Source organism: Drosophila grimshawi, unplaced genomic scaffold, assembly GCF_018153295.1.
Source record: "Drosophila grimshawi isolate 15287-2541.00 unplaced genomic scaffold, ASM1815329v1 contig_311, whole genome shotgun sequence".
Lineage (NCBI taxonomy): Eukaryota > Metazoa > Arthropoda > Insecta > Diptera > Drosophilidae > Drosophila > Drosophila grimshawi.
This window is the reverse complement of record NW_025063098.1, coordinates 19,955,434-19,981,043: the sequence shown is the minus strand read 5'-3', so window position 1 is coordinate 19,981,043 and position 25,610 is coordinate 19,955,434. Positions and strand designations below refer to the sequence as shown.

General features: G+C 39.7%; 1 protein-coding gene across 1 annotated transcript in view; it reads left to right on the top strand.

The window, feature by feature from the left end:
• Positions 1–1,096: 1,096 nt before the first annotated feature.
• Positions 1,097–25,610, top strand: part of LOC6567895 (putative uncharacterized protein DDB_G0277255) — a 60,478-nt gene continuing 35,964 nt past the window's right edge. Inside the window, exon 1 of the mRNA XM_043214843.1 lies at positions 1,097–1,351. The gene's annotated coding sequence lies outside the window, so the exon portion shown is untranslated. The remainder of the gene's footprint in view (positions 1,352–25,610) is intronic.

The following is a 25,610-nucleotide window of genomic DNA, read 5'->3' as shown; positions in this document are numbered from 1 at the left end:
CAATTAAAAATACACTGACGTTGGCCTTCCCCGCTAGCGTAACTTGCTGGCTCACTCAGAAGTTCCTCGCTCACTCACTCAGAGCCAACTGCGGCGACACATTTTACGCTCCGAGTCGATTCTTGCCACCATTTTCTTTTTTTTCGTTTGTGTTTTTGCCTCTCTTTTTTTTTTTTGTTAACCAATTTCGCTTTTAACGTTTTTTGCCGGCTGCCATGAATGAAGCGCACCAATACATTGAGACAGTGCTCGCCGGCAGCTACCTCCCACTTGGCAAGGGTCTCTCAATCTCTCGCTCAGCACTGGCGAGTGCCACTGCAATTTTTTCTACACACACACACACATACAAGAACACTCACTCACACACATACAGAGGCACAGAGACAGCTGTAAGTTGAGCGTTATGTTCTCAGTCAAGGCAAATGCATACAGGCAGCGAAACTTTTCTTAGACCTTTACAACGCCAGCATTGTGGCTGACTCTTTGTCGTATGCATGTGTGCAATTGTGCTTGAGTGTGTGTGTGTGCGTGTGTGTGTGTGTGTGCGTGTCTGTGTGAGTGTGAGAGTATATGAAGAGCAATCTGCCGCTGCACTCATTCTGCCGCCGCTCAGTTTGGGCTCCGGCTCATAGTCATAGTGCCGGGCAGCTCAGCTGGATGGCAGCTTTATTGTCGGTCGTTTCGAACGGTTCGGTACGCTTTTGCCTTAGCTTCGGATTGTCGTTGTAAGCGCAGTGCAGCGCAGCGGCAGCAGCAGCAGCAATAGCAGCAGCAGCAGCAGCAGTTAGCAGCGACGCCATCGTCGCCGTCGACGTCGACGTCTTCGTCAAGTTAGTCGATTTTGTTGTTTACGTATTAGTAAAGTTGTCTGCGCTTGTTGTTAGTGTCGGTGTTTGTTTGTTGTTGACGTTGGTCGCGGTGCGAAATTTGTATTTATTTTCTGCTGCTGCTACCAACACACTCTAACACACACACATTACATACGCTAGTACTTGCGTATTAGTGTGCGTATACTCTTCTATGCATGTGCATGTGTGCATGTGTGCTTGTGTGCTTGTGTGTGTGTGTGTGTGTGAGTGCATTACATGTGCTTCCTCTTCAACAGCCCAAAGGCTAACAAACAGTTGAGGTGCGTTTCTCTTGTGATAACAAAATATTTTATTTCACTCGCGTAGCAAATCAGAGCCGAAAATCAAATTCATTTACAAAATTTGCTAAATATTTTTCGACAATCCTGGTGCTGTGAGAATATGAAAGTAATCAAAATACAACTTTATCAATCACCAAATTCTATAGAGAAATGTAAGCGAGCTGTGTAAAAGCTACTTCATATTTGAGCTGCGAACTAAAAGTAAGTAAGATTTGTTTATTTTTATTTGTGTAAATAATAATAATAATAGTATTAAATGGACTGACGTGCTTGTAACGCTATATATTTTTTTGTCTGCTTGTATGCGTTTGTGTGTGTGAGTGTATGTGTGAGTATTCTATATGCCTTGCACAATGAACAATCACACTTACGCACACATTTGCGATAGTGCTAAAAGGTCAAGAAGAACTACTACAATAAAAACAAACTGTAAATTATTTGAAATCACTTCAACTATACAATTTTCATATTAAATACAATATTTTATTTTAATATTTATTGATTTGTATGAGCTTTACAAGGCACGGTACTCTCTCTCTCTCTTTCTCTCTCTCTGTCTCTCTCTCTTTCTCTGTCTCTTACTCACACACTCTCTGTGTCTCTCTCCATTTAACTCTCCCACCACAAATCTCTCTCCCTTTGTCATTTACACTCAAAATGCAAAGAGTTTGTTTTTTATAAATTATTTCCCCATTTTTTTGCTGCTCTGGTTTTTTGCATGAGCGAGTTGTGAAATTAGTTGGAAGGGGAAGGGGGCGTCGGCCCTTTGTGGAAACTATGGGGTAGGCAGTTGGTTAATAATCTCAGCGCTGCCTTAGGATGCACAACTGATGCTTTGTATTCATGAAATGTGTGCATTAGATTATATCTGCAATTATTTCAAATTTCAGATTTACACTTAAATTCTAACTCAGATATGCTTATAATACTTATGTCTACATACCACTTTGTAGCCATTTATAAATTAAGCTTCTATACCTTATATGTAATATATAAAATGAGCTATGTGTAAAATATTTTAAGATTAATTTTGTGATGAAAGTCCTAAAAATAAACTACCTCTGGTGTATTTAACGTGGCAACTAATGTGCAACAATTTGCTATAATGTATTCTTTGTTAATGTAGTCTTTGAGTTGCTTTTTGTGCCAAATTAATGTACTGTAATGAGAAAGAAAATCCTAGTTTTTCCTAAATTTGTTACCTAACCTCAAGCTCTAAGTGCATTGAAGCCAATGGAAATCTACGAAAATGCTACAAAATATTCCATAAGAGCTGGGGAAATAAATAGGTGATGAAGCCGAACAAATGCGCTGGCTTTGGGCGCCAAACGTGCCATATTTGCTTACACACACATGCATTAATACGCACACACACACACACACACACATTTATATATATATGTATATATATATATATTTATATATTGACAATAATGGGTATCAAATGCACAATCATCAATATGGGCAGCTATTGATGAAAATGCCTTTGTTGTTGTTATTGCTACTCTTGAATGCGTCTCAATACTTAAATATACAAAACAAAAACAAAACGAAATTCGCGGAAATCTTTATTTGTAATTTATGCACAAATGTCGCCTCAAATTTATTGTTGAGTAAAAAAAAAAAATTAGAATAATAAAAATTTCTAATTAATGCGCTTCTAATTTCATCCCGCTGACAGACGGAAGCATTTTCGAGAAGTGATTTTCTTTGTGCAAATGGCATTTTAATTTCGAATAATTCATTTTATACAATTTATGACAGTGACACAGCCAGTGGGAGCGAAACAAAACAATGATTCAGCCAGGTGGACGCCCACGCATGGCGATTTTCTTTTTATTTTCCATATATCCATTTATTCTTTATTCTTTACAAACGTATTTTTTAATTTGTCGCCACACGCGCATTCTCGTGTCCTTGTAGTAGCTGAGATGTCCATTGTGATTGTTGTTGCTGAAAGTCTTGGGTGGCATTTCCTGAATGGCCTGGACATACTAACGACAAGTTCTCAACTTTAATTGCGGCCATCGCAATTGAAATTTAATTTCATGTAACATTTATGCAATAGCAAATTGATTTGAGCAACCGCTTGGTAGCCGCTTCTTAGACCATTAGAGCCATTAGTCATGCCATGATGCAAAAACCGGAGCCTCTGGCGTGCTTGAAAATCTACAAGGATTAACATTAGAGCTGCCGCACACCCAATAGTTGTTGGCAGAAGCTGTAGTAACAACAGCAACAACAACAACAGCACCTTTTGCCAGCATGCAACATACAATCATCTGGCAGCCAGTTGTCGCTCTCTGTCTGTTTGTCTTTCTGTCTGTTCATTTGAGTGTATGTGTGTGTGTGTGTGTATGCGGCACGTAAGAAAACGAGTTATTGGAACAGGTTCATGACCTTGACCATCAACAACACTGCGGCAAGGCAACACTTTTATAATGCCACGGCAATTGTAACGTCTGCGTTGCATATGGCACTCAATGGCAGACAAAGGAAGTTGCAGCCGCGCTGCTGCAACTACTGCTGCTGCTTTTGCTGCTGCTGCTGTTGCTGTTGCATTTGCATTGCCATTGTTCAAGTGATTGGATTAGAAGCTTGCCACGAACGCAGCAGCAACGCCGGCACACAGACAACAAGTCGCACAAGCTAACTGCAATTGCTATTGTTGCTTATGCAACAACTTGCTGCACAGGCAGCACCAGTCGTCCTATCACTGAGTCAGTGACTTACTAAGCCAAGGCTTTAGTCAATGTTTTGGCCAGAGTCAGCATATTAAATATGTATACCAAACATTGGGCGTGATTCATTCTGGCTAGTGTGGAAATTAAACTGCGTCATTGGTTAAGCTTCATTTAGCATTTTGGAGCTGTTTGCAGTTCCTCGAATTAAGCGCGCCAATATTTATTCATTCAAATTATTTTCGAAATGCATTCAAAATCAACTGCTTCATTTAAATAGCCCGAACTTCGGCTATATTCTCAAAGTCTAAACGAAATGCGAACAAAAATTCAACTCCATCCCCTCGTCCAATTTCTGCTTCTCGTTTTTCTTTTTTCATAGAACGGCTAACTACAAAAGCAAAGCGCATAAAATAAACTGTTGCTGCACGGAGTTGGGTGGCAACTGGGTGGTTATATCGCATTTTTTCGTATTTTGTTTTTATTTTATTTCTTAAATTTTTTTCTTATATTAAAGGGGATGTTGGAAAGGCAGACCCAAGCTGGAAGCGTTCCAGGTATATAGGAAAATGCAACAGGCAGTTGTTGTTATAGTTGTTCTTACTGCCAGCCCATTTTTGTGGGTGGTAGTTTGGGCGGTGGGTGGTGAGCGGTGAGCGGTGGTCTGTGTTCTGTGCTGTGTGTGGTGTGCAGTTGGGCGGCAAAAGTTTTCGCTGATATTTTTCTTTTCACTGTGACAGAGCATTGGGTGTGAGTGGGTAGTATTGAGATAAATGGTTTTAATTTAACTTTGGCTATGTCACAGCACTGGCAAACCGTGAAGGAAATCGTACTTTGCATAAGAAAGACAATGAATTCTGATTCACGAGGCAAATTTTTTGCAACAGGTGCAGTGGTAGACGTACAGATAAATTGTTAGCAAAAAACGTGAACAGCAAAAAATGATTATGTATACAATTATGTAACGTTTTGTATAAATATCTGCGGCAATGCGGCGTATGAGCAACCTTTAAGAAACAGCAATAGTATTAATACAATTGCGACAGTTATTGTTAGCCCGCAGTTATTGTTGCCGAAATGCAAACTCGATATATTGCATGTGCACAAACACAATTGAATAAATAGTTGCAACAACAACAATGCCACACTTCTACATTGTCCTTAAGCTTATCAACTTTTGCACAGCAACGAAAAATTCCAAAACACACGACGCAGGCGGGCAAAAACTAGTCAAACATCAATAACAATTCACCTGTTGGCCAATGCAAATACAAAATACATTTAAAGCAAACTGTGAAAAATATGCAAAAAAATATTCACAATTAAAAAAAAAAAACAAATTTGCATATGGTAATAATTTTTTTTGTTTCTTTTTTCTTGTTTTTATAGTTTTATAACAGACATGAGTGTTTTCAATTTATATGCATTTATTTATTTATTGATTTCAGCGGCATTGGAAAGTTTTCACAAACATCCATAGTTGGTTTAAATTTGGTTTGAATATTTGCATTATTTTAGGTATCAAAATATATTTGATAAAAACAAAATCAGATTGATTAACATACAACTAATAATATTCCATATTTTGAACATGACACGTAAGCCTATAACTAAAAAGATAGAAAAAAGTGAAATTGCCAATTAAATGATTAGTTTTTATTAAATTGCAATAATTTCATTTTATTATTGGCATCGCAATGAGAGTGATTTCTCGATGCTCGTGTAAATGTTTAAATGTCATGCATGTCTACATAATAAATCCCAATTATTCTCTTAATTAATCGCTTGTCTACATTCAATTTTTTTCTTAAACACTTAAATTGAACATTTTAATACTTTGTTTAATTAATTTTGCTCAAAATTGAGTGTGCAATATTAAAATGGGAAATTTTTTAAGAATCGTACTGAGTCATCCAGTTTATAAACTAAACTAAAATTGCCGTAATTCATACGAAATTAAGTATCTTTTTCCCATACCCACCAAAGTGGATTTCCAGAAATGAGGGAAACAAATAGTTTTCTCGTTGTCTATATCTATAAATATGCAAATGTTAATTGTGGATATTGTTAAGCACTACGCTTTAGCTTATCCTTAACACCCAGCCTACTCGGTTCGCTTAAGAGGGCTCCAAAAGAAACATTTCTATATGCGATATTTTGAACGGCCGCCGCAGCAATTAAATGCATGGCACTCACTGAACGCCCCATCCAACCCCTTACAAATAGTTCCAATTGCGGCTGCATGTTTTTTGACGATACACAGTCTGGCACACACACACTCACACACACACACACACACACACACGTATACACTCATAGACGTGGACACTTGTATTGACGTTTGGTTGGCGACAATTGATTTTTGTTACGTTTTCGTTTATTTTCATTAGTTGTTGTTGCTGCTGTTTTTTTTTTTGTGGACATTTTTTTTTTTTAGCAATTTAGTTCGTTTGCTTTCTGGCACTGACGCCAATGTCGTTTGCTGTTATTTAGACAACTGCTGAAAAATATTTTCATGCCCCTTTTGCCATTCCCCCCTTTTATTTCCATTCTATTGCTGAGGCGATCGGGCCAAACACGCGCTGCACTTTGTTGCCAGTTGTTGTTATTGTTATTCTTGCTTTTCATAATTTGTGTTATATGTGGTTATTGTTGTTGCTGTCTCTTTTGTTTTTGTGTGTGCTTTTTCTTTTTGTATTTTTTTTTTCCAAACTGCTCGCGAAGTTTTTCTGGCTGCTTTGTCGGCTCGGGCTTGACTCAATTTCGTCTTATCTAATTTTTGTTTTTATTTCTATTTCTTTTTTTTACAACATTCGAGAAGCTTTTCTGTTTCTATCTTTTTTTTCGCTTGCAGTTTTAGTTTGGTATGTATCTCTGGGTTGGTTTTTTTCTTTTGCATTCTGCCTTTTTGCGTTTTTTGTTTATTTATTTTTTTTGTCGAAATCAGGGCAAATTCATCATCATCAACAACATCGTCGTGCCCGTTGCGTTTTTGTGTAACAAAGATAAGGTTTCGCCAGCGAATGAGTGGGTTCTGTTGTTGTTGTTGCTGTTGCTATAATTGTGGCTGTAGTGCTCGTTTTTATTCTTTATATAATTTGAAACGGGGGTCGGGGGGCTGGCAGTTTTTTATTTTTGTTTTTGCGTGTGCCGAGTTAATCATTTCGGTTGAAATTTGATAATTTGAAGGTGACCCCAATTTGTAAGGCGTTGCATGCACTAAAAAGCGCTTGCACATTTGGGCTGCTGATAAGCTGTAGAAGTAGCAGTCGCAGACGTAACAGCAGCAGCAACAACTGATGCCACACGGCGTATGCGCGATGTGTCAGCACATAAGCGATAATACTTATGCATATTGCCTGCTTACGTATTTATTAAAAAATGCTGCATTACATTTACGAAATTGCATGCGCCAGGAGAGAAACGAGCAGCCAGCAATTGCCAACACTCATATCTCAGGGCAGTTTTAATAAAACCCAAAACTGACATCATAAAACATAGCACATATGACAGCAGCCGGCATACAGGTCGTATACGTAACATGCGCCACGCTGCCACACCCTGCACTCCAGAACACCAGCACAAAGTGCACAGTGCACACAGACAAAGCAACAAGTCGTTGTACCCAAATATATATAGCGCTGGCGAAACCAAAGAAAATGGAAAAAGGAGCGAGGAAACTAAATAAATGAAAACGAAGCAAAAATACGAAGCAATACCCACAAAACCCCAAACCCAAACCCACAACCCTCAAATTCAACAGCAGCCCAAAAACAGCAAAACCAATGCCAAAGTAAAAGCAAAAGCAAATTTCCTTTTGTCTCTTTTTTTCTATTTGTTTTATTTTTTTCTTTCTATTTTTGAGTGGAGGGAGTATGTATTGGGTGCAATACTGCTGCTGCAGCGCTGTCAACCCCTTCTCCATTTGCTGTTTCTGCTGCTGCATTGGTATTGGTGGCTGTTGCTGTTGCTGTGAGTGTGGCTGTGGCTGCCTCCTGTTGCGCATTGAGCTCAAAATAAAAGTTTCGTAACGTTGTTTTCACATTTCCTGCAACGCGTCACAGGCTGGGCTGCCAGTCAGCAGCCACTGCCTGCTGCTGATATAGAAAACGTAGCTGGTTTTGTTGCTGTTGTTGCCAAATTGCACACAAAACATGTCGAAAATGTGCCATATGCCAGCAGCAAATGAAATCGTTGTCTGTTCCTTCTGGCTGCATGCAACAGTTTTGCTAACACACACACACATACACACACACACCAAAACATAGAGACAGACAGCCAGTGCTATATAGACAATGCTGTTAGCTCAATACTGCTCCAACAAATACAGACAACACATTTCGACATGGCACATTTAGCATCCTTGAGCGGCATTTAACTTCGTTTTGTGTGCAACACCCGCATTCTCATGCCACCCTTCTGTGTTGCAACAAAACATCCTTGTTGTTGCCGTTGCTGTTGTTGTTGCCTTATTTAATTTAAATTCGTGTTGACTTCGTTTTAGTAATCAACGTGAGCAGCAAGCGGATTCATGGAGCTCCGCATTTTGAGAACCGCTAAGGAAATCGAATATTTGGGCTTATTGGCAGTGCAAGTAGTATTTAGTTGTTATCTCAGTACATAGTTAGTCAGCGCCTGACAAATGCATTAGGGTCAAGAGCAATGGCCGGTGCATAAAAAAGCAAATGCCCAAAGCCAAAATGCATATAAGCAAACAAGCGCACACACACACATATATACATATATATATATTTATTTGCTTGTACGTATGTATAATAAATCAGCCAATGGCCAAACAACCAATAAAACTCAAAGCCAAGAGCAAGTCCAATGGCACAAACAACAACAACAACAACAACAACTACAACTACAACTGCAACGGCTAAACTTGTCTTTTTGGTTGTCGGTTTGTAGGTGAGCTGGGCCATGAACGAGCCGCGATCGACCGCCACTGCAAATGGCGACCTTACAGTCAGCCAGTCAACTAGTCAGCCAGGCAGACAGTCTACCAGTCGCCCATTCAAGCAGCCACCAACACCAACACCAGTTCAGCCTTAGTTGTGGTCGTGTTTGTCGTGGCTGTTGCAGATCGCAGATCAACGTTAGAAATGGAAATGCGCTTCGCTGCATACAATGGCAACAGCAACAGCAACAACAACAGCAGCAACAGCAACAACTGAGCCGAATGTGTGTTACTGTAACTGAGCCAACCAGCCAGGCGGGCTGGCCAGTTAGTTAGCCAGTCAAGTCAGCCCAGCCAGCGGTGGCTTTGGTTTCGTTTTCGATCTTCCTGTCATTGTGTTGGTGTTGCCGTTGCCGTTGCCTGTTGGCGCGTGCTCATGTTGCTTCAGTTTGTTGCATGCTGCTGTTGGTTCACTTGTTGCATGCGCCCCCAGCAACAGGTGAGAGTTGTCATTGTTGTTGACCAGAGTCGTGCGCAGTAAAACGACGACAACAACAACAACAACAACAATTGTAAGTACTAATGGGCAATGATCTTTTATCGGAGGTGCCGCAGGGCCAATGCCGCTTGAAGGTGGCGAATTGTTATTGCTGAAACGGAAGAGTTCATCAAGACGAGGCTGTTGCTATAGCTGTTGCTGCTGTTGCAACGGAAGTGACAACTGCTCATGTGTCAGTGTCAGCCGATATATAAAAATTACTTATATATGAGTAAGAAAATGTAAAATATTTTGAGAATAAGCTTATATCTCAATATTTATTATAATACGATTAACTTTATAAATAATCAATATAGTTTCAAAAGAAAAAAGTATTTAGCAGAGAGAAACTTTTTAAATAATCACTCAATTGTTGTATTACTTAGAAAACAAGGAAATGAGCAAATAATAACATGAAATCAGTCGTTTAATAATGAATCATTATGAAAATTTTAATGAGCTTTAAGTATATATAGATCAAGAGCTGCCAAAGCCAAATGACTAATAAGAAAACTATAAATAATGTGCAACTGTTTGTTGGTTTCTTAATATATTTGTAGCTCGTGCGTCATATTCGATTACTACAAGATACATTTGATAATTAATGCGGTTTATTTCGTACTAACAAAAAAATTGGGTTGGTCGCCAATGATAAGCTTCATAAAATAATTGAACGACTTATACGAGTAAGCACATTTTGTATTATTATTCACCCTTGATCTGTAATGCTTCTGTTCAATACATTTTGCATAGTTAGCTAATTGCAGTGTTTGAAATCACTTCATTTATTGCCATCATTAACTAACCGAAATACATCAAACTCAATTAACATATTTAACTTAATGGAATACCATATAATTAGCACACATTAGTATGTGTGAAAACTAAAGACAACTAAAGGTCGCATCGGAGAAAAAACAAGTGAAACAATTTATAAACAAATTTCTAGAAAGTTAACAGGCAACAAAAAAGAGCGCACATAATTAATCAAAATTATGAGAACTGTGTGCTCAAATAAATGTAATCGGTGATTTCCGCCTTTTTCTAAGAAAACTAAAAACAATTTATCGGCATATAATTGTAATTTTATTAATTCATCTATTGCAATAAATGAATATATGATAAATAGTTGCACAGCTGAAAACAGCAGCAGCAGCAGCACCAACAACAGCAACGCCAACATATAAATTAAATGCAAATGTGTATTTAGAATAACAAAAAAACTTAACTCGTACAACTCTCGTATATTGAGCAGCCAATTGGAACAATGCAAATTGTTGCAAATTGCAAAAAAAATAATAATTTCAAGGTTTAACATTGGCCACGATTCCAACTCTTATAATTAACAAAAATTTGGCTCGGGCCTTGAACACTTTGTGCACAAATTGCAACAAACAAAAAAATTGAATTGAGAATTGAAACTGGTTAGCCGAAATGCACTTTGTGCCCAGAATTCTAGTATATAACATCTGACTGATATTAACTGATATTTTGCACACCAACTTGTTTTCAATAGCGAGCACTTAATTCTGTTCTATCTCATACCTTTGAAGCCAATAAATTGCGTTGTTGCTGCCATTTTGTAAATTTTTTTGTTTTGTTTTTGTGATACGTTTTTTTTTTTGTTTTTGTTTTTTATTTTTTGCGACTGCACATGCTTGTATATATGTACTCACATATATATACTATATGGCTTACAAGTTTCAAGCTGCAATCCGGCCTTGATATTTTGCAAAAATTTATTTATGAAATCAAATGCAGGCGAGCGAGAAACCGAGAAGCTGAGACGGAGACACATAGCGACAACCACAGATACTTGTTGCATTCATTATATCTACTATAGAGCGTTCGATTGAATGAGTTGTCTCAGCTTTTCTGTATCTGTAACACGTAGCCAGATTGCTATGCTTCTGACTTGAATCTCTATCTGTATCACTATCAGTATCTGTATCGGGCTTGGCACTGCCCTCAGCTTCTATCCCATCCCCTTCCTCCATACCAACTGCTGCTGAAAAAGGCAGGAAGCGTCAATACTCAAAATAAATAAGCGTTGAGATTATGTTGGTGTGTGTGTGTGTGTGTCTTCCTCGTCTATATTTGGGCTGGCAAATACGCAGCAGCTGAAAAGCTGAAAGAAAGAATACTGCAATATAATTACAAATTGTGTTTTCTATGTAAATAGCAAGTGGTTGGCTCGCTAAATTATAAAAATATTTAAAATAATACCAAAAAGGCGTTGGGCTGGCGCTGCGAATCGCTCAATCTATGGCCCAAGGAAGCAAGCAATTGCTGCCCGTTGCCTGTTGTTGCCGACTCGATGCGCTGCCAAGCAACGTCCATCATAATCAACGTCCATCATCAGCTGCTGCCGCGTGCTCCGTTGACACACCCACCAAGTACCAGTGGCTACTGCATGCAGTCAGGCCACGCTGCACGCCAACTGCCAATTCCAATTCTTGTTGTTGCTCCCCTTACTTTTGGCATTACCCGCCTCTAGCGATGATGGCAGCAAGTAATTTTTCATCACCACAGTCAGAGAGCCACAGCCCCAACACAGTCTGCGTCCATCTTCAAACTGTTGGCTACTAGTTTTTCAAGGGTCTGCATCGCCAGTTGGCAGTTGGCAGTTGCCAGTTGCCTTTGTATTAGCGCCCATGTACTAGTCGCCTATCTGATATTAGAATCTCAATTAGTTTTTCCACTGTCTTTATGCGTATGCTTTGAACATGTTGGGAGTATTGTAATTTAGTTTTGGGGGCTGGATAGGCCAGTTTTAGTGGCCAACAAGTGCTTGAAAAATGGTAGGGAAGTCAGTGTTGTAAGTGGCTTAAAATAAACTGAAAAAGAAGAAGCACTTCAAGTTGAATTGAAATTTAATAAAAAAAAATGCAATTTACATAAGTTGCAAAGTATTAATTTCTAATGAAAATTACCCAAAATATTTGTATTAAATTTGTAAACCAATAAGCACTCATTGGGGGCATTCGTACACTCATTGCGAAAATCCAACACGTTTTACTATTTACGGCGCTATAATATTAAAAAATAAAATTAATGCAAACGCCAACGACGACGACAACAGCATTTGAATAAATTAGTGTAATAGACAGATTAAACAACAGCGACAATAACCACAACAAAAAGCTGTACGGTTGTGTGTAACTAGGAAATATCAAAAACTGGTAGTTGCCCGAATAGTAAAAGCCCCACAATTACAATTCAAGCAATAAATATATATCTATATATTACAAAAAAAAAACAACAACAAAAAAAAAACTACTACAACTTGCTGCTTGGCAAGAATGCAACTAAAACAACAGCAAAAATAAAAAACAACACAAAAAAAAACTTAAATATTTTCAGCATATGAAATAATAAAAATAAAAAAAAAATGCAACAGGTTTTGAGTGTGTGTGTTTTCGCGCTAACCTTGAAATAAAACTTGTTTAATCATTTCTCAGGCGACTCAAAAATGCTGTGAAAACAACAAAAACGACGAGAAGAACAACAACAACAGCAGTCGACATATGAAGCGTTAAATGGCGCATTATATATTTAATAATTTCAACTGACTTGCATTGGAAAATTTTTGTGATAATCGCATTTAATTTTTTGTCTCTCTCTCTCTCTCTCTCTCTCTCTTTCTCTCATTCTCTTACTCTCTATCCAATTTGCAGGTATAGTTGCGCCAAAGTAATTTCCGCATTAAGCCGTTACACACACACATACAAACATTCGTACATACATTGCTATAAAATGGCCGACTGCTCATTTACCAGATGCCAGCAGGAGCGCCGTCTCATCAAGCGCGAGCTAATGAAGTGGTCCAAGGATATGCTGCACATTGTCGGTGAGTGGCCAAAATGATTCTCCTTACGCCCTTCACCCCCACGTGCAATTTAATTAGAAAAAAATACATGGAAAAATCGCTCCAAGCCACTCGTTATAGAAGTGAATCTCAATAATTTGCTTGTTGCACGCCCACAATCACGTTTTTTTTCGCTTTTCGTTTGGACCAACATTTCCAGCGGCGACTGCGTCATCTTCCAGCAATTTCTTACTGCACATACAGGCAACTTGCATTAGTTTTAGTGTGGGATTTTTATTGCCTAAGCCAGGGACTTGCTGTGTACATACATACGTGCCTGCCACCTAAATTGAGCAATGGGAAAGTGCCAATGGTGTTGGGGTAGGTGATCGTCTCTCATATTAAGGCCGCAAATGGGATTTGCTTTAAGCGGTAAATTAAATGTGTGGTGGCTAAAAAAGTTCGACATGGAAATTGTCTTTAGTCCACCCTAATCAACATAAGTTGGGACAGGGCTCAGCTTACCATATGTTTCAGCTGTGAATACATAGCACGAAGGATATACGAAAGTAAAATAAACAAAATGCAAAGCTCTGCCCAAGCGCTCAGGCGTTCAGGCGCCATCATCACAATATACAGAAACAGTTGGACACACACACATACACACATACACATTGTGGATATAGATACCAACACCAACAGCAACGACTTTCAGACTAAAGCAAACACCAAGAAAAATTAACATAAATTGCATTTTTTTTTATTTATTTTTTCTTTTTTTCTTTTTTTGCTGCTGTGCTTATTGCATTTCTTGCTGGGCACAGCAGCGTCTCTACCGGCCTTATCCTTCGTCCTCTGGAACACTCTCATTTCGGGTTTTGAGCACGTTTAGCACGTTGCCGGCAAATTCTCCACTCCCAACCCTTAACCCTCAACGCCCCAAACGACCAGCAGCCACCTGCATTAAAATGTTAAATGCCTTTTGTTGTTGTTGTTGTTGTTGTTGTTCTTGTCGTTGCCATGTATTTTTTCCTCCCTTTTTTTTAAATATCTTTTTTTCTTGTTGCGTCAACCCACTACCACCCAACGCCAGGCAGCTTTGGGGCTCGTCCTTGCCCGCGTCCGTGTCCCGTGCACTCAATTACTTCCTCAATGCGCTCCATAATGCTTATCGTCCTTGTTTCTAGTTGACATTCCCGCACAGCCAGCCACACTTCCAATGCCGTCCTGCTACCCCTAACCCAAAAACCCCAAGCCCGTAGCGCATTTTTCCAGCGACAATTTTTGTTGCCACTCGACGGGCAGTCGGGCGGCTAAGCGGGTGGGCCAGTAAATAGGATTGGGTGGGGTGGTTGCAGGTTTCGGCGTCGCTGTCGCACGAAGCTGCAAAAAATCGTTGTCTGGCTTTCAGCTGGTGCAGCTTTAGGGTTGGCTTTGGTTTGGGTTAGTTTTTAGCTGCATCATTTTATGTGTATGGGTGTGAGTCAGTCTCTCTCTCTCTCTCTCTCTCTCTCTCCCTCTCTCTTTCTCTCTGAGTGTGTGTGCCGCTGTGTGTGTGTGTGTGTGTGTGTGTGTGTGTGTGTGTGTGTGTGTGTGTGTGTGTGTGTGTGTGTGTGCCCAAAACGAAGTGCTATACGAGATAACGAAGCACACTTAAGCGCACGCACACAGCTGGAGGACGAGAACGAGGACGACGACGACGTATCCCTACGAAATATATTGCACAATATAAAAATGCAGACGACGACTGCCGAATGCGACGCAACTCCTTGCCCATCCCACAATCAAGCAATGCTCGCCTAACTGCAATCCCACCCCACGCCTGTTGCTGTGCCATAAGCCGAAAAGACACCTACTACACCCGAATGCTGGCGCCGAAAGGCGAGCCAACGAGGAGCAAGCAATGCCATCGCCATCGCCAACGCCGTTATCAACGTCCTCGTCGGCTACATTGCTGGCGTTGCTGTTTTTGTGGCCGATTTCCGACGGCGTTGACGTCGCTGTCGCCAGCACCCTGCACCCATAGTCGCCATCACCAAAATGGGAGTTGGATTTTCAACGAGCGACGAATTTTTTCTTTTTTCGCCCAGACAACGACGTTCGGGTTTTTGGTAGATCGAAGAAGATGTCAGCAACAAGGCAGTTTGTGAACTGGGGTGGGTGGTTCTCGCCTGTTGCATCGGTGGGTTCAAACCGGCTGACTCTGTGCATGGCGTACCGTTGGCAATGGCTCAATCAGTGGTGGCGTTATATTTGATTGTAATGGGATATACCACTTGTAGATTCAACACGCAAAAATTCACTTGTGTGCTGAGGGGCGTTGTATAAAATCTAGTTTTGTATAATGGGATGCGGTCTGTATTCGATTTGAAAAAGAAATGAGGTTAATGATTTAGATTATAGCCATCTCAATAAATTAAACCAATATATCCTCCAAGAAATAATTATATATAAAACATTTTTGAAAAACATAATTAAAATTAAATAAAATATAATTTAAATAACTAATTAAAAATAAGTTTTGTGTCTAATTCTGATCCTTTAACCAGTGGATATTGCAAATATTTTTATTAAATTAAAAGATTTTTTCAATAAAATTAAGGTTGAAATAATATTAAAAATAATTTGGAATCTTCAACATATTTTTAAGTCTTTAGAAGTGATGATTAATTTATATTTTTGAAAGTTGGGTTTTGGGCAATAATTTGATGTACAAAATTAAATTATATTTTCCATTAGGATAGTTGGTTCAACCCCCAGGACCACAGCCCATGAAAGCATTAAAAAGAACCACAACTATTGCTTATATATTAAAAATAAATCCAAAAAGCAAATGAAAAAATACGGGCAAATGCAACAACAGAAATAACAACAAAATACAAAAAAAAAAATTGTTTTCAACATCTAAGCGGCTTTCGCGTTTGTGTAAGTGAGAGAGAAAAACAAATGCTCGTTAGAGAGCAGAGCGAAAGTGTCAGAGCATTGTGTTGTGCAGTGTATGTGTGTGTGTTGGTGTGTGAGTGTGTGTGTGTGTGTGTTTGTTTGTGTGTATCAAGAAAAAGTAATCAGCAGGTGCTGGGTAATATTGTGGGCCATACTCGACTCACACTAGTGCAAACACTATTTGGGTTCTCTTTATATAGTATACTTGTAGTTAGTGCGGCGTCCTCAGTATTCGTATATTGGGCGCAGTGTGAACGCATCTTTCGATTACAGCAACAACAACAACAACAACAGCATTGGGAGAGAGCTTGGATGGAAATTCGTCCTCGTCCTCGTCCTCGACTTATTCCTATAGTATTTCGCATTCTTGTTGTCGTTGTAAGAAGGCATTTTTATGCGCTACGCCTGCAAGGAAGGAGACAACAAGCGACGAGGACGCCAACAGCCAGGCAGGCAGGCAGGCAGCAAGTCAGCCAGCCAACAGCTGTGTGCGTGGGCGGGTGAGCGAGCTCGACCGCAGAGTTACCTCATGCTTTTGGTACGCCTGCTCCACATGCCAGCCAAATCCTACACAGGACTTCATGCACTACGCAATGGGTACTCTCTACCCACTTTCCAGCCAGTCACAGTGTTCTTTTTTTATACATATATTTTTCCTTTCTTTTTTCCTGCCTCCTTGCATGCTGCATAGTTGTTGTTCTGGTTGGTGTTGTTGCTGTTGTTGTTGCGCGTAGCATTTTTTCTGACGGTTTTTAGGTTACATTTTTACGAGTTTTACGCTTCCACTATACGAGTATTTCGCGCCGTTGTTGTTGCAATTGTTGTTATTCTGTGGCCACGACGAGCACGCTGAGAGTTACGAAGGAATCGCTGCCCGGAATCGGTCTTCGTGCGAGTCGACGGCGCCTGCATCAGCAAAGACGCAACCAAATTCATGCGCTCCTTAGTTAAAGTGTATCTGTGTTACAGTGTATATGTGTGTGGGTGTGTGTGTGTGGGTGTGTGTATGGATGTGTTTGTGTATTTGTGTGGAAGCGCCACAAGTGGGTGGATGGGCATGGGGATGGGGATGAGGTTGTGGCCAGGCTGGCGGGTTAGTTTCGTGCATGCACTGAAATTGGAAAATAGATTTTTTGGTTGGTTGCCTTTGGCCTTTTTTTTTTTTGCTCTTATATATCGTTTGGCATTTTTTTCTTTTCGGTCTTGTTTTATTTTTTTGTTTTTTGTGGTTTTTTTTTTAATACGATGGAGTGGGCAGGTGTGTCGGTCAGACCGGCCGGCTGACCAGAAAAGGCCAGGCCAGGAAGTCAGCTTGACTTTGGGTAAATGGGTGGTGGTAATGGTGGCGATTCACTGTGGTTTGGTGGGGCTTTGTGTGCATTTGCTTTGGCCCAAGGTAAGAGCCAGAACAATGTGCGCCTCAGGAAGCCAGCCAAACGAGGCTGGGACGATGTCCTCAGCGAGAGACGTTGCCAACCTTTCTTTGGCATATTTGTTGCATTCTGTTTTTCTTCTATATATTTATTTTATTTTTTATTTTGCACTCTCCCAGTTTCGCCTTATTTTTTGGTGTGTGTGTGCGTATAGAAAAAATGAAGCGGAAGCACGAAAAAGCACAAAGTTAACGCGTTGGCTGTGGATTGGGTGGGTTGCGGGTGGCACTGTTAGGCGATTGAGTGCCGTGAGTGTTTTGGGTGTTGGGTGTTGGGTGTTTGGGCGTTTGGGTCGTTCGTCGTCTATAGACGACAAGGATCGAGCAATATGGCGCTAAGAACATTGGGCAAAATGCAGTGCAAGAAAAAAATGCACATTCTGTGCGTGTATAAGGGTGGAGGGCAAATGTTTTAGCTATGTGTGGGTGATTGGATGTGCGAGTGTGCGAGTGTGCGGGAGTGCGAGTGTGCGGGTGTGTGTATGTGTGTGCAAGTTAGTGGGTGAATGTGGTACAAGCAAACGGCAAAACACACAAAAACAAAATGGAGCAAAAAGGCCACTAAAAAAAAATGCAGCACGTTGTATGGGTGGTTGGGCGTTTTGGGTTTGACTTCGTCGTAGCCGTCGCTGTCGCCGTTGCCGTTGCTGTTGCTGTTGCTGTCGCTGCCAACGTCGCTGCATTTTATTTTGTGCTGAAAAAGTTTCGTGTGCTCGAAAAAAGTTTCGTCGCTTCGTTGACGTCGTTGTTGGCGTCGTGCGCTTTTGGTAGTTTTTGCTGCAAGGGAAACGAATGGAGGACTCTCGGAGTGGTAAGGTGAGGGCTGTGTGTGGAAAGGGGGGGAATGGGGGGTAACTAACCCCATTCCGTTCTGTCGTGTGTGTGTGTGTGTGTGTGTGTGTGAGCAAGGCATTTCACTGGGTTTGAGTTTTGCAGCTACATTTGGCTGCATTCGGTTGGTTGGTTGTGCTCTGTGCCTGGACGTGGCGTGCGGGCCGGCGGTGGCAAGTTGGGCGGGTACGCCTTGTAGTTTGGTGGGTGTCTCCTGACATTTTTGTCGAATTTGCAGTAGTTGTAGTAGTAGTTGACTGCGATGCTGGCGCCGACGGCACGCCAGCGTCAACGGCGACAGCATAACTATTTTTGTGCTGAGGCGTTTGGTGCGCATTGTGCAACAAGTGAGTTTGGCAGCAGCCACCAGCAGGACGACAACTAGTTTTCGGCAGCAACAGCCCAAAAATCCCAAAGAAAAAAAATAAAAATAAAAATAAAAATAAATACCAGACACTCGTCATTTTGTCCGTTTGCCAGTTAATTGTGTAAATTTGAATGGGCAACCAAAGTGGCAGCAATTGTGGCCTCAACTGAATCAAATCGTTTCAGCCAAGGAGGCTGAGCCAACAGCAGCCAGCTACCAGCTGCCTGTTGCCAGTTGTGTGGCATTGTGGCACGCTTATTCGAGTGTTGATTGAAGCAACAATTGGCGCCAACTGTTGCACCCAACTGTTTGACGTTTGACTTTCGCCGTGTCGCGTTACATTCAACAAAAGTGTTGTGTGCTTTTGTGCGCCGCACTTCCGCTTTCACCTCAAACCGCCATCAGTGTGTGTGTGTGTGTGTGTGTATGTGTGTGTGTGTACGTGTGTCTCTTTGTGTGTACTTCAGAGTAGATGAAAATTTAATTAAAGACGTTGTCGCAGCCACATTGCGATAATTTATGTGTAGGCATTTAATTAAAGCGATCACACACTCATTTACATAGACATCAACAAACTAAGATAGAGACTTCTAGATAATTGTCTGCCGCTTGGCATATGTTGAACTTGACTTTGCACGAGCGTTGTAAATGCTTAATTGAATTGATTAGTTTACTAACTTAATTTTGGCTGCGATTCAATACAGGAAGCATGATGCGCGGGTGAGTGATATTTTCACTTAGTAATTAAATTCAAGATTGTTGTGATTTCAAATATAATCTTACTTCAAAACTTGAAAAGAAAAAGTTTAAATATTTTAGTTATCGAAAGCAATTTAAATACTTAGAATACCTTAATACGCAACCTAAATAAATAATTTTACTATTTGTAAAAAACAAGTAAATATTATTATTTTCGCTTTTATAATATTAACACTTTTAAAGGTTTTGTGTGTTGTTTGGTGAAAATAAAAAATGCAGTAAAAAATTCAATCTCTAATAACTTTAAGAATACTTTCAAAAATGTACACAACCGATGAATGCATGACTGGTTAAATGTAAAATGTGCCAAAAGTTAATAGTAGAACAATAACCCATCTTTTATGGATAATTTTAAAATATTTTATTTACCAGTTCTTCGAATACCATAAATACAATGAATTTTGTTTGCATTTAAGTTATTTCACTTTTGGAGTCAATAAAATTTTATCCATGAAATTGTGCACATAATTGATAGCTAATAAAAATACTTTTATAAATACCTTGCTAAATTCAAATGTTGGCATAATGATCTCAAATAGAAAACAATTCAACCATATGCTTATTTTTGCAGCGTTAGCATTTCCAACTGCACAGTGACACTTTTCACTTCATTATGTAAGACCATAAGTTAAAAAGTTTAGGAGTCAAGCTTGCTAAATTCATATTTTTCATCTATGCAAACTGTAAAAGGTAGCATCAAAATTTACACAACAATTACCCCTAATACCCGTAAGTCAAACAAAAATGGAACACTTTGCAAACTATTAAAGCCAAAAAGTCGAACAGCTCTGTTGACAGATTCCAAAACACTTGCACAAACTGCACGTTTACGCTCATAAAATATATTGTATACAAGGGGCCCAAAACTCGACAACTACAGCAGTTATAACAACAAGAACAACAAGATCGCCCGACTCGCTTTCTCAGCTGCAAAAAGCTGAAAGGCAAATGTGTAACAAGAATTTTATGCTTATATGAAAATTCTTTGAAGAAAACTTTTGCAAATAGACAACATAGCGAGCTACACATGAACTACAACACAAGTGAGGCAACAGGCAGGTGGCATGCAGCAGGCAGGCAGGCAGGCTGGCTGGTTGGTGGCAGTAGCATGAGGTAAACAACAAAAGCCAACAATACGCCAAAGGAGCAGCCGTATCAGACATTTGTCCTCCCGCAGCGAATGTGCCGCGCTTACCCCCAACCTGCAGCGATGACGATGACGCTGACGATGGCAGCAACGATGTAGACGTTTGTATTTGACTTTGTAACATCGTTACATAATAACAACAACAACAGCAGCAGCAACAATAAGAAACTATTTCACTTGTTGCATAAGTCACCTACATACACTCACACACACACGCACACACACACATACACAGACACACGCAGTGCGCCCAGCACCAACAAGTGGCAATGGCGACGCACAAAAGTATGCAAAGACTTGCGAATTCACACATTCTAACAACGCAGACGACAACGCCACCGACAACGTCGACGGCGACAGCGACGGCGACGTCGACGCCACTGCCAACGCCGACGGCAAACAGGATGCAGATGCTGTTGCTTGTTGCCTTCGCAGCACTTTCGGCGATTTTCGACGAACACGCTGCCTCGAGCTGCACATACATACATACAAACATACATATGCTTCCCCATTCCAGCAGCAACAGTTGTCAATTGTCGGCAACTTGTTGTTGTTTGCGGCTGGCAAAGTCATTGGACTGACCGAGGGGAGGGAGGGAGGGAAATGCAACACATGTATATTCCAATCACAGGTAACAAGCACATGGTGTTAACAAAGAAATCAATGTAGAATTCTTGCCGAAGGCCACACCCAAAAACTCCATTAGCACCAGTCGCAACTGAAGTACCATCAAAATCATTTCAAGTTGATATTGCTTTTAGCCAAACTACCTCTTCTGCCTGTCTACCAAAAAAATAAAAATGAACAAAAAAAAAATGCGAATCTAGCTGGTACTTTTTCTGCCTCTTTTAACAAAGTTCACAGCATTTTCTCAATTTGTTTTTTGTTTTTGTTTTTGTTTTTGCTTTGTCGCTCAATTTGCTGGCGTTATGTTAGCTAGTTATTGCCTTTGTGTGGACAGTACAAACTGTACTTCCGTTTTTTCTGCAGCCTGGCAGCATCTTTGTTTCACAGCCGGAGCGCCGAGACGTTGACAGCCACAAGTACAACAGCAGCAACAGCAACAGCAGCAACAGCAACAACAATAATAATGTGGAAATCGAATCGATAAATATTCAGCACACAGTTTGTAAAAATACATTGAAAATGCATTAGAAGCTGCATTACGGCATGAATTTCAATAGTGGGTGTCTTATTCAGTTTTCTACTCAATTTGCTTCGTAACGTTATGTTTGGGCTTTTGTTTCAAGATTGCGTTTTATATTTAAAATTATATTTTTTTTTGTTCAATTAAAAGCGTGAAAAGTAGCTGCACTAATGCATTAATCGTGTGCTATAAATCTTAAAATGACCAAGTCTCCTGACAGGCAATCAAAGTGCACAATTTCTATACGCTTTCAAGGTTGACAATGCGAAATATAATAAAATCCAGTTAGTCGCTAGCAGCGCAGCAATCAAAACGCGCTCGACTCGCAATCGAGTCGACTCCGTTCGACTCGAGTCAATTGCCATTTGCCGGCCACTAATCAAACGTAACGAAATTACTTACGAGCATAAACATGCCTCAAATCAGACAGGTTCACCTTGAGAGCTGACCAAAATGGCGCTGCAACGGTAAAGCCGGCGGCTAACTGCTAAACAGCTAAACTTTTGCCACTAACTTGTTGCGCGACATTTACACGGAAGCAAAAAGTCAAAGCAGCACGTGTGTGCATGTGTATCTATCTGAATTTGTGTGTATCTGCCTGTGTGTGTGTGTGTGTGCGTATGACTTCAGCTATGCGGCGTATACGTGATATGCCAAATGTTACGTACGCAGCGACATCTAATCATGGAGATCAGAGCGATGGAACTGTGAATGCTTGCCAGCCAAAATGTTATCTGAGAAAAAGCAAGATATAGTTAATTCTAAGGCGTTTATTGAGCCATATTAATAATCTGCTTGCAATTGTAAGCGCTTTCATTTATAATCTACAATTCAAGAATGACATCAGCGAACTTGCGAAAGTAACTTTTTAGCAAAAGTTTATTTCTGTTCAAGAATTTCAGAGAATTGGGTAGTTTAATTCTATTTAATGTAATTCAAATGAACGAAGGAAATATCGAGCATTGCTATGTCTCAATTGTAGAGATTTCACTTCGATAAAAAAGAACTCGAATATACAGAAACCTCCTCCATCCAAAGTCCAGTGCAATTATAATTTGAAGCATATTCTGCGCTGATAATGTATATAAAATTCTTTCTTAAAAGAATCTGCATCCAAATGAAACTATAATCTATTTTTTAAGCTTTCTGTACTAGTATTTGTCGACTTCCTTCTTCAATTTTATACAAGTTTTTTTGCTAAGAATTGACATATAATTTAAATCAGTTAGCAAAGTAAACAACTCTTATTCGTTGCTTCCAATGAATTAACTTAATCGCAATGCAATTTTTGAAATATTAGTGCGCACTTTGTCATGTATATATAAAGCAATTGTAGCTTGCAACAGCTCACAATGAGAGTCATATGGTATTGCATTAGTTAAGCTAGCAAGTTGCAACTTAAACCCGATAAGCAGCGTTCAACAAATAGCAATATCAAATTCAGAACGAATGCGGTATGTTTTCAAGCGATTCCAATAAGAAAAAGCAAATAATACGAAATCGAGCAAGAGTTGATTAAAAACTTATCAGCAAAAAGAAAAGGAAGCACAAATTGATTTCGTAAGTCGATTATGTTTTGCAAATCGAATTTCTCAATAGCGATTCGATGTTGATGCAATACTAAATGCATTCTCTTCGTCCCCTGCTGATAAGGGAATCAATCTGAGTCTACTTCCACAAGTGCAATCTGTTAGTGTGTGTGTGTGTGCCTATGTACACATATATTCTTATCGTTCACGAAGTATTTTTTTTATTTGAGATGTTGTATTTTTTACATTTTTGTTTTATTGTTTATTACAACAATGATAAATCAATGAACATACAGAGGCACAAATCTAAATCTCGAAGGGTGACAAAACGGCAACTGCGCTGCATTGTGGCTGTATTCACAACTGTTGCGCTTTGCTGCTGTTATTGTTGCTATTGCTGCTGCTATTGTTGTTGTTGCTGTTGTTGTTCTTGCTGTTGTTTTTATAGCGGCGAGCAAGGGCTCTTCACACATTCATATGCATGTTTGCAATGCAAGTGTAAGTGAATGTGTGTGTGTGTGTGTTGTGTGTGTGCTGTGTGTATGCATTTATGAGATAATACCTTGAACGTGCGTCAGTCAGGTCGTTGTCGTTGTCGTTTAACTGCCGCCAACGCCACATAGCACATGTCTGTTGTTGTTGTTGCTGCTGTTATTATTATTGTTGTTACTGTGGCTGCTGTCAATGTTAGTGTTACTGTTATTGATACTGCGATTATACTGAACTGCAGTTAACATCGAAAGTGGTGCAAGTGAAATTAAAGGTTAATTTAGTATTCGTGATGAACAGCTCCAGATTATCTCTGGTTATCAGCATTAGTCACTTTCCATACGACATATTATCTCTGTTCATTGTACAGAACTAGTTTTTTTTCTGTAAAGAAACAATCGAGAAACTACCTAAATTTGTTCAGCACGTTTCACAATTTGATAAAGCCAACTGCGCAATTTAGGCACTCATCAACAATTAATATGTGAATTTAAGTTTTCAATGCATTTATCAGTTGTCGTGCACCAGGCGACCCAAAGTCCAATATAAGCACACAACTCAAACCCAAAACAAGACAAAAGCCAAACAAAAAACAAAAAAGAAAAAAAGAAAAATGCCGAAAGAGACAGTCAAGCTCATTTACATGTTGCATTGCTCAGTGCTTATGAGTGGATTTTGCTGAGCAGAGTTCTTGAGTCAAGCGCACGCGAATTGAGTGACTGAATGGCTGGAGAAACGGGGCAACAACTCACCACGCGTCGTCATTAATGAGCAGGAAATGCAGTTCTTGTATGTGTGTGTGTGTGTGTGTGTTGTGGAGAGCTGGTTAAGCGGCACTGGTGAATTCTCGCAGCACGCTCTCATTAATCTGTGTATGAGTGAGCGAGTTTTGTTGTTGTTCTTGGTTAATTTTTGAGCGTATTTTGTTGTTGTGAAAAGCCTGCATATTGCTCAAATTGACACACACACATACATCGATACATACTTATATATATAGTATGATATATGATTTTATATATATACATATATATTTGGGACTTAACAAAGGTTGATTAGTGTTCTGTATATAATAAAGAGTTCAGTGACAAGTTTGAAACATTTAAGAATTATTTATTGGGAATTCCCTAAATATAGTTGTCAGCTCTATTGGGAATTTCTTTATACAATTTAATTATTGATTATATTACGACGATTAAGCTACTTAATCATTTGGAAAATATTTATTGCTATAAATAATGTAAAAGTTAAGCGTAATAATAGTATACGCATATTTATCAAATATTTAAAACAAAAAACCAGCCAAAGCTCAAGTGACACCCCCACCCCCTTTGACAAAAAAAAAAAAGAGGAAAAAAAAGTCCAGCTAATTGCCATGACAACGAAGCGACAGCGCAGCAGCTGCGATGCATTTTCTTTACAAGTGTTTGTGAATATACAGATACATATATAACTATGCATGTATGTGAGTGTGTGAGTAGCTGCTTATTAGGCAGCTGTGTGCGTGTGCGAAATAAAAAAGCGACACAAAAAATGTGGTGAATACTAAAATTTGAGATGATGTGTGTGAGTGTGTGTGTGTGTGTGTGTGTGCTAGTCTCTCTATCTGTGTGTGTGTGTGTTTGCATTGTTTAACTTTATTTTTGCAAAGTATTTGTGAGCGAATGGCCAACAAATTTGAGTGATTCTTTTTCTATTTTTTTTTGCTGCCAGGCCCTCAGTCGCAGCAGTAGTTGTCTCTGTGTGTGTGTGTGAGTGTGTGTTAATTGTAAGCTCGTTTCTTATAGTAATTGTCAACAATGTCAGGCCAGGGACAGCTGAGCGCTGAGTTGGACTCTACTTGGGACTGGCCAACTACTGGCAACTACTCAACTGACTCCGGCACCGGC